A 10,207-nucleotide genomic window follows, 5' to 3' on the forward strand; every position below is an offset into this window, starting at 1 on the left:
CTTGCAAATTCTACCCACCAATCTGTTGCTGGAGGGCTTCTCTCCAGGTTCCCCAAGCCCGCAGTCCCACAATCCACTTATAAAATAATCACTCAGACGCTTATATCACTTATAAACTGTATGGCCGTGGCAGGCTTCTTGCTAACTGTTCTTTTATCTTAAATTAACCCATTTCTATAAATCTATACCTTGCCACGTGGCTGGTGGCTTACCGGCGTCTTCACATGCTGCTTGTCCTGGCGGTGGCTGCAGTGTCTCTCCCTCAGCCTTCCGCTTCCCAGAATTCTCCTCTCTCCTTGTCCCACCTACTTCCCTCTACTTCCTGCCTGGTCACTGGCCATCAGTGTTTTATTTATATAGACAATATCCACAGCACTTCCCCTTTTCTTCTTTTTTTAAAAAGGAAGGTTTTAACTTTAACATGGTAAAATTACATATAAAAACAATTATCGAGCAAGAATAGTTACAATATTAAGATGTCCTATCTATCTTATATTTGTAAGTTTAAGGTTTTATATCTAACTTATCTTTTATCATAACTGAGGAAATTACAACTATCTAGTCTTCAACCACATCAAAGACCTGAGAAGGAACATAATGGTACCTGAGAAATGGTAGATGGATGCAAGCAACTTTCGGGAATCTTGCAAGAGTAGACCAAGACAGCTGGCAGCCTGGACAGTCACCTAATGTTTCTCAGCATTGTTGGTGCATTCAAATTGGCTACAGGCCTAGAGTATCTGACAGACCATTTTCAGAAGCAGGAATTCTGAAAGACCATCTTACCCTGTCTTGGCAGAGTACAGTGGTCGCTTTCCTTGTGTCCCGCTTGTCCAGAAAGGACAGCATTGCATTTGTACTGTCAGCCATCAAGGCAAGGGCAGTTCTTTGCCCAGTAGGCCATTTTGTGCCAAAAAGACAAACTTCCAAATGGAAATGTCTTAGAAGCCCAACATTCTCTCGGGATCAATTGGTGCAGCCAGGAGCAATTGTGTCTCACGTCAACAGAATTCTAAGTTATTTAAATGCCATATTCTCTAGGTCTATGAAGTGTTTGAAGATTACCTATCTATCTGAAATATATCTATGTATACCTAGAAGACTTAACTAACATGGCTACAAATATGATTATCATAGATGACTAATTATTAATCTATTTTTAATTATCCATTACAATTTTAAATGAGTTAAACATAATACCTCAAACAAGAATAGAAATATATATATACAGTATAACAAAATTAACTTCAAGTTTGTATCAATAAACTAAAATTTATACCAATGTAAAACATTTTAAACATAAACTAAAATCTATACCAATGTAAAACATTTTAAACAAGTTGTTCTTTAAAAGTAGGTTCATTAATCTACCCTTTTATCTTATCATCTCTATATCCTCCTATATATCTATATCATATCCCCTTTTCTTTTTTAGAAAGAGATCACATTTATAATCAACCTGTTTTAAATAAAAATATTGGTTTTTCTCTGTCCCACACCAGAGGGCTCTTCTGATTTGGGACACAAGAATCCTTAACCATTTTTTTTTTAAAGCAATATGTCTGGGTTTAGAGGGGGAGTGAGCCAATTCCACCTCTAAAGCCAGCTTGGTATATTTGGGAATTTGGGCGTAGCATCTCTTACTACTTCCTGCTGGAGGGGGGCGCTGTATCTTATGGGGATGCAAAGAAAATTTTAGACCTATGGGGTAGTCCGTGAGGCTGTATTGTGTGAACCAGTTGCCTTGAAACCGCTCTGGATGTTGGATCATCTGGGCCATGGTGTCATCGGAGACCTTTCAGGGGGTCTTGGCTGGTGAAACCTGATGTATCTTAATCTGGAACAATCCACAGCCTCTGGCTTTCTGTGGAAACAAAAGCAGAACCTCTTTTCCAAAGTAACATATCCTTAATCCAAATTTTGAAGTCAAGGTACCTTTAAAATATACATTTTGGCATAACTCAACAGCTTTTGTAATCAAATGTTTTTTTTAGTTATGAATATCAAAGAGAACATAATCCAGATTCTCTGTGTGGTAGCCATCTTTATGTGGCTTATTTTTATATTACCTTGAGCCTTGAGCCTATTGCTTTAAACTGTACCATTGTAAGCCTGAAACGGCGCTGTGGCTGCTGGCTGCCCACTTCAGCTTCCCAACATGGCAGTGGTACGTTTTCCGCCAGCTCTGGGAGTCATCAAGTCTCAGAAATAGTGGGTCTAAGCTTTTATCAAAGCAGCGTGTAGCCCAGAAACCTTTTTTTTTTTTTTTTAAATACTAGTAAAGACTAAATCTACCACACAGCTTAATTTGCCGCTGGCAGATGCCTCATTTCCGCCATACTGCCGGTCAAACGCACCGCCAGGAACCCGCCAGTGTTCAAACTGCGTTTTGCGCGTCTAGCTGCCCGTATGAGACAAGAAGCAGGAACCTGGTTTTGGCTCTGTTTAGAATTGGTTATTAAATATTCTCAGGTTTAAGGTGGAAACTCGAGCCGTTGGGCGCCATTTGTTGCTGGAGGGCTTCTCTCCAGGTTCCCCAAGCCCCGCAGTCCCACAATCCACTTATAAAATAATCACTCAGATGCTTATATCACTTATAAACTGTATGGCCGTGGCAGGCTTCTTGCTAACTGTTCTTTTATCTTAAATTAACCCATTTCTATAAATCTATACCTTGCCACGTGGCTGGTGGCTTACCAGAGTCTTCACATGCTGCTTGTCCTGGCGGTGGCTGCAGTGTCTCTCCCTCAGCCTTCTGCTTCCCAGAATTCTCCTCTCTCCTTGTCCCACCTACTTCCTGCCTGGCCACCTACTTCCTGCCTGGTCACTGGCCATCAGTGTTTTATTTATATAGACAATATCCACAGCACCAATCAGTTCCAAAGGCCCAAGAACCATATGATCAGGAATAGAAATAATGACTCTGTGTTCTGGTATCATTTTTTTAATAAGCCACTTTGTGATTTTGTAACCAAGTAACTAACAAACCAACTTAAAGGAAGATTTATTTTAGCTCACAGTTTGACACCATGCACTTGAGCAAAATATCATTGTAGAAAGTGGTGTGTGGAAAATAGCCATCTTCACCTATTGGAATAGAAGAAGCATAAAATAAGAGAGGAAGAAACTTTGACCTACTTCCTTTAGGTAAGTCTTACCTACAAAAGATTCCAGAACACCAAAATGGGAACCAAGCTTTCAATACATGAGCCTTCTCAGAGTATACTCCTTCATCAAATCATAATAGCCTGTTGTGGAATATTATTTTAAGGGTGTTACATTTGTTTATGCTGTGGAATATTTGTTTAATGATGCAGATTTGTTTAACTGTGAAGCTGTGATACTGTGCCTGTCTAAAACACCTGATTGGTCTAATAAAGAGCTGAATGACCCATAGCAAGGCAGAAGAAAGGACGGGCAGGGCTGGCAGGCACAGAGAATACATAGAAGGAGAAATCTGGGGAGAAAAGGATCAAGAAGCAAGAGGATCAAGGAGCCAGAAAAGAAGAGGCCAGTCAACCTGCCAAACAGCCAGACATGGAATAAGAAGGAAAGAAAAGAAAATAGAGAAAGGTAAAAGCCGAGAGGCAAAACTAAGGCTGGGTATTTATAAGAAAGAATAAATCTCCATGTGAATTTATTAAGGAGCTGGGTGGCTGGATCCCAAAGAACAAAAGAGCCAAAAGAGTAAGAAAAGAAAACCAACTGCAATAACCCTGTCTTAAAATTGTACTCTAAAAGATGCCACTGAATTAGGGAAGGAAGAACTTATACTCTGAATCCCACATGTTAAGCATTCTTTTCTATCAAAGTACCCATGGAAAGGATTATATGATCCAAAGTTCAATGATTACAAAACACAGATTCACCACACACACACTAGGTCCAAAACTCATTTGTATTAACTATGCTCACCTATTAGCCACCAGAGCATTGTTTGATTGTGGTATTAATTACATTCTTCAAGTATGTATTACTATAAGCAAAAGTATAAGACATGTCAATTTCTATATGATATAAACAGAATCCAGTTAATTATTTTGATTGCTTTTATTGAGCACAGCAGACATAGGTTCTCATTTAATTATATGATGGTTCTTGGGTATGTAGGGTATTTTGGAAAATCATAAAAAGCACCTATAGCCTCAAAAGTTTGTGCCTAAAGAGTCTATTGGCAAGCTCATCCTAGGTCCAGTTTCTTGATGCTTTTTCCAGTGTCTTTCACTGCTGTTGTACTGAAGGTAGCTCAGAAGGTAATCTCTGCCTTCCAAGTCCATATTGTGCCTTGATCAGAATGAACCACACCAATGCCTAATCTCTTGGAAGAGTTTCCTCTAACATTCTTGACCACTCTATTTAAACCTAATGATCCCTCCCAATACCAATATCACAGAAACTGTAAGTTAAATAAATTAAGGCAACTTATGCCCGTTTATCTGTAGATCCCCTATCTATAGGTTCTCTAGATCTTGGTGACAGGAATGGGTATCAAATATATTCAGAGCAAATTTAATAGAGTAAATCCTCAAGTACTGGAAGAACCAATAATGTGGCTGACTGAGTGAATACTGCATGAAATGGAAAAAGGAAGTGTTTGATTGTTATGAGGCTAAAAAAATAGAACATATTCTGGATACATTTAGGACCTGTAAGTGTTCTCAAAGGAAAGGGGTGACTATGGTTAATTAAGTTTTGTAAAGAAAACATTTTGGCAAAGGAAATCTAAAAATTTGGTGTTCAGGAACAGAGAGCTTGAAGATTTAAGATGACAACAGCCCCTAACCTATTCAATCAACATTTTTCATCAGATATTCTCTAAAGCAGTCACAAAAAAAAAACATAGAAGGTCTAATGATGATGCCACCTACGAAACACAACATATCCAGGCAGCAGAAGGCCGTTAAAGCAACACAGATTTCATTGTAAAGTATTAACTTAGAATTATTTTCCTCTGGATAATTCTGAATAAAATATACCCTGAATGCATGGTGGGGTATAAAGCAGACAACTATGACTATCAGGAAGAAGAAACTCTGATTTGGGCTCTGTACTCTTGATGGCCCACATATCAGGCCAATAGTCTCTTATCAAACACAGAATGACAGCCAGCTGGACCAGAAAGAGACCACAACTGTTGTCATCATAATGGCAATCATGGAGTAGTTCAGATGATGATATCCGTACAGTTGAGGGATCTATGAAAACTCAAAACATCGCTGTTGTTCTACATAACTTGATCTGTGCCGTACTGTAAAAAAAATATGGCAAAAAGATGAAGCTTCCCACCATCCAAATAATAATACTTAGGATCACGGCATGGAACTTCTGTAACTGTTGCATTTGGAGTTTCTTAAAATAGATGAGCAACCGAAGTGTGACAATGGCCACATAGAAAACAAAGGTAAAGTACATATGACCGTATATGACACCGCTGACCACCGGCAGGTAAAAGACCCAAGCTTCCAGACTGCTGAGAGTAGTAGCTGAGGCGGAATGGCAGAGTGACCAGGAGGAGGGAGTGCAGCACAATGATATTAATGATGATCGTGGCAATCGCTGACTGGCTGTTCCTTTTGAACATCATGCGTGACATCACAACTGTTCCAAGGTGCCTCCAAATAAAACCACACTATAGGCTGCTACCAGAACTGCTCTGCAGTAGGTGTCACAGTGGTCTCGGTCCACACTTGAGCCATTTGACACGGTGGTTCCGTTTATCACACCCATGGTTTATCATGAAGAAATCAGATGATAAACTGCTAAATCAAAAGTTTTACAAAATTATGACTGACACATTAAAACTAGGCAATCATGTACAAATATTGAACTTTTCAATCCTTGGTGACTCTCTAAAAACCTTGAGATCATGCAAAAGGAGTACTATTGTGCATTCCTCTCAGTAATTCAAACAAACTAGAGACAAGAGTGCATGGAACTAAACAAGAAGTTGAGTTTGACTGTAAAGTTCAGAGCTGTACCCCTAGGCATTCAACAGCCAGATATGTTCATTGTACACATATCAGGACAAGAGGTGGCATGAGAGAGAAATATCTATGTAGTATGTAAAACTCAAGAGCCCAAAACTCCCTCAGTAATAGAAATAAATTGTGTATGTGGTACATATGTGCTCACATGTGTGTGCATATATACCTGTGTGGAGGTCAGCTAACTTCAGGTTGTCTTCCTCCTCAATGACTCTCCACTTTAATTTTTGAGACAGAGTTTCTCAGACCATCTGGGATCTGTCTCTCCAAACCCTTCTCCCACCTCCCAGAGCTGGGATTACAGACAAATGCCTCCACATCTAGCTTTTACATGGACCCTGAGGAGGATCCAGGCTCAGGCCTTCCTGCTTACAGTGAGCCTCTCCCAACCCACAAATAGAATTTAAAGGCAACATATTCATGTTACACAAAATAAGCAAATTTAAGTGAAGTTGGCATCAGTAGAAACCCAATGCCCATCAGATCAAATTTGTAAATACAACCCCTCAATTTTCAGGCAAATGGATTTACAGCAAATGTAGAGAAAACCCACGCAAATCATGTCATTATCATACAAGTGTGTCAGGTGACATTTGAGATTATTTTCTGGGAGTGGTTTTTGAGGAAGAAGCTCCTTAGCACATGCGGAGCCCTGGACCTATCTATTTCTGCTTAAATCAGGATCCTTTCATGCACTGGTGAGTTAGATTTCGGTGCAATGCTCTTGGAGGATGGTTTGCTTGGTTGTTATTCAAGTGTGAGAGTTTGAGGGAAGATCACAAAGGGAGCAACTGGCTTTCAGCCATCCGGCAAATACATGCAGTATTTAGAGACTGGAATGGGCCCTGAGCCACTGCAGATTCAGGAGCTTCCACTGTAGGAGGAGGAAGGCTGTGCTGGCTGCAGGAAATGGTTATTTGGACATTCAGTGTGCTAGTTTGCTTCAGGCAACTTTATGATTAAAAAAAAATTATGATTTTAATATTAAGTTATAAGATATAGTTTTAGCGCTTACTTTTTACTCTGTCGCCATAGATAATTAGGATATTTAAAATTGTCACTGCATCAATATGTGTTTAAGAAACATCTCACTGTTTAAAGTGACAATAGTCTCTCGAGACCTCTGTTCTAATATTATGAGACCCAGGCATTAGCAGCTCCAGCTTCCAGTGGAGGCTCTGAAGCTCGTCCTCATGTGCCTCCTGCCCACCTGGTGAGAGGCGGAGTAGAATTATTTGTGTCTGAGTGAGAAGTCATTCACATGCTAAATCTAAACAGTTTGGAGATTTTTCTGCAAATATGACATTTTTTTGGAGAGAATAAGATAATTTTTTAATTTGTTTGAATCTATCATAGTTATTGCCTTCAATAAGATTTTATGTCAACTTAAAAACATTACAACTTAGATAACAATATAAATTTTTATGGACAAAATGAGCATTTTAATAAAGTACATACATTAAAAATATGTAATATTTGCCTACTTTTATATGAAACTTTATCTTATATGATATTAAAATCAACAAATATAACACTAATTTAGTGTTTAAATTTTGGTCTTTTTCAAATCTAAGTGTATATGATTTAAGTTTGAAACTAACTTAAAGCAGTTTTGAAATTTATTTGAATTTGAATTTTGAAATTAATTTGAAACTAACCAAGCCTGAATTATCTTGCATTCCCACAGCTAAAGTGTGCATGTCCTAAGGCAGAGGAAAGGATTTGGGAAAAGACAAATAGCCTCACCAGTAAGCAATTGCTTTACAATGAGACAGGTGTTTAAACTCCTTCTAGCTATTAAAAAAAATTGAATAATGCCTCCCTTCAAGAATTAATTTGGATTGCATTCATATAGAAAACTGAAATCAGGACACTTGTAGGAAAAGACTCAAAAAGACATGTACAGCAAGTAGAACCTAGACATAAAATAATCTCTGTGCATCCATACATCTATGTGTTGGTATATAGATGTGTATGAAAATTAGAAATTAGTCATGAAATTAGAACAGGGAGCATGACAATAGAGAAAGAGATCTTGAGAAGAAGAACAGAAAGTACTACATTTAAAAAGGTGGACACAAATGCTAAATGAGCACTGAGTTATTCACCTGGTCCCTGTGTAATATTTTTCATAGGCAAGATAACTCAAAGTGAGAATTGCTAATCCATACACCATGTCACTCTTAATTTCATCATAAATTTAAATTGCTCTGCAAATTATTTTGTATTCCTCTGCCAAGAGTACAAGAAGGTTTGTGCTTGATGACAACTAACTTTCTGATTGTGTATTTGTTTGCTTTTGTTTGTTTGTTGGTTGGTGTAATAGATAAACTCTGTTAAAAAATTATAAATAGCCGGGCGTTGGTGGCGCACGCCTTTAATCCCAGCACTCAGGAGGCAGAGGCAGGCGGATCTCCATGAGTTCGAGGCCAGCCTGGGCTACCAAGTGAGTTCCAGGAAAGGTGCAAAGCTACACAGAGAAACCCTGTCTCGAAAAAACCAAAAAAAAAAAAATTATAAATAAATAAATAAATAAATAAATATTCAATTACACCAAAGAACTACCTCAAGACTGGCTTCCTATTGTCTCCCAGGTTGAATTTCTTCTCTCTTTTCTTCATCAAAAATAAACAGCTAGGACACAGAAGAGAAAAATACAAAAGATGTCAAAGTAAAGGATGTTTGGAAGTAATAACTACTCATGCTAAGAAGAAAACATAGGAAAAGAATACAACACTAAGTAAAATATTGGTGGTTGGGAACCCCACTACATTTCATCCTTCCTAGGCATACAACTGAGTAGTATTTCTCAGCCTTCCTTTCAGTCAGATGTGGCCATGTCCCAGAGATTGTTCCAGAGGACATGGTCAGGAGTGGCATGTGCTGCTGAGTTCCTTCTCTCCTCTGCAGACTGTCATAGAGAAAATCAGGACAACTGGGTTCACAAGCTACCTGTTGGATATGAGAGAGGCTATCATAACCTGGTCCTCTAAAAGCATCTTTGTGGTGCTGGAGACAGCATGACTGAGTCTCTTTCTAAGCCTGTTTCACATAGAAACAATGATGTTCTGCTTTATTGCTTTAGTGATTATTGGAATTTAATAGTCAATGTAGTTTAGCTTACCGTATCATATATGTGTGTACATGTATGTAAATATGTATATGTGTATTTATGTATCCATTTATATGCTTAATCTATGTAGTTTAAGTCATTATTTTAAAGAAAATTAGCATAAAAGACAGGGGATAAAGATATGGTGTTAAATAAATATAGCATATTAATGTGCTTCAAGATGAAACAGAATATTAAGTGCAAAAAATAAAAATAAAAAAATAAAAAGGTGGACAGTTTGGGGGAAGGGACATAGACAGACAATGGTGAGCAGAGGTAATGGAGGAAGACAGTGGGGGAGGGCGTGTAAGAGCATTGCAATGTAATGGTGCACATGATTAAAAATATAACGAAATGTTCCCGTGTGTGCTAACTTAAAAACAAAAGAACCTAACCGATTTCCTGATATCTTACATTTCTTCCTCTATAATGTACACAAAGACATTTCGCATGACACACAAGACTTGCCCTGCCTTTTATTATTTCTCAGAAACTTCATACATTTTCTCTCAAAACTTCATACATTGTGACTACAACACCACTATCCTTCAAAGGCCTATCATTAATTCTGGGTATTTCTTTGCTCATTAAAACCAAGTACCAAAACTTCCTTCCACCAAAAACCAAAGACAGCCGCTGAAAGCACTTACCTGCTCCTTTCCAGTTGTGATTGGTTCTGGTGGAAAAGCCCAAGGCACTGTGGTCATCTGTTGGTCTACACGTGATCAGGCAGTAAAAGCAGTTGCTGGAAGGAAGACTGCCCTAACACAACAGTCAACAGACCCACGAGCAGGGTCATGAATGGAGGGACTCGCTCAAGCCTTGCCCTGAAGGCTCAAGAAGTCCAACAGCCGAGATGCAGAGTCGTGATAAGTCATCTGAGCTCAAACGGACATTTATCTCTACAGTGGACGGATTCAAAACCACTCCTCAGTGGAGAGACTTTTGTTTTCACTCCCAATGACTTCTTTGCAAAATTAAGAGGAATCTTCCAGTATGGTTTCTCATTCCGCTTTTGTGTACCACCCCAAATGTTCTGTACTCAGAATGAGAAAGGTATGGGGAAATTCTCCCAGTACAGCTTTCTCGCTGGTGGTATCCCTTCATGTTC

General features: G+C 38.7%; 1 pseudogene; it reads right to left on the reverse strand.

The window, feature by feature from the left end:
* Window positions 1–4,787: 4,787 nt before the first annotated feature.
* On the reverse strand, window positions 4,788–5,758 carry LOC114682060 (annotated as a pseudogene).
* Window positions 5,759–10,207: the final 4,449 nt, after the last annotated feature.

The sequence above is a fragment of the Peromyscus leucopus genome, unplaced genomic scaffold (assembly GCF_004664715.2).
Source record: "Peromyscus leucopus breed LL Stock unplaced genomic scaffold, UCI_PerLeu_2.1 scaffold_927, whole genome shotgun sequence".
Taxonomy (NCBI): Eukaryota; Metazoa; Chordata; class Mammalia; order Rodentia; family Cricetidae; genus Peromyscus; species Peromyscus leucopus.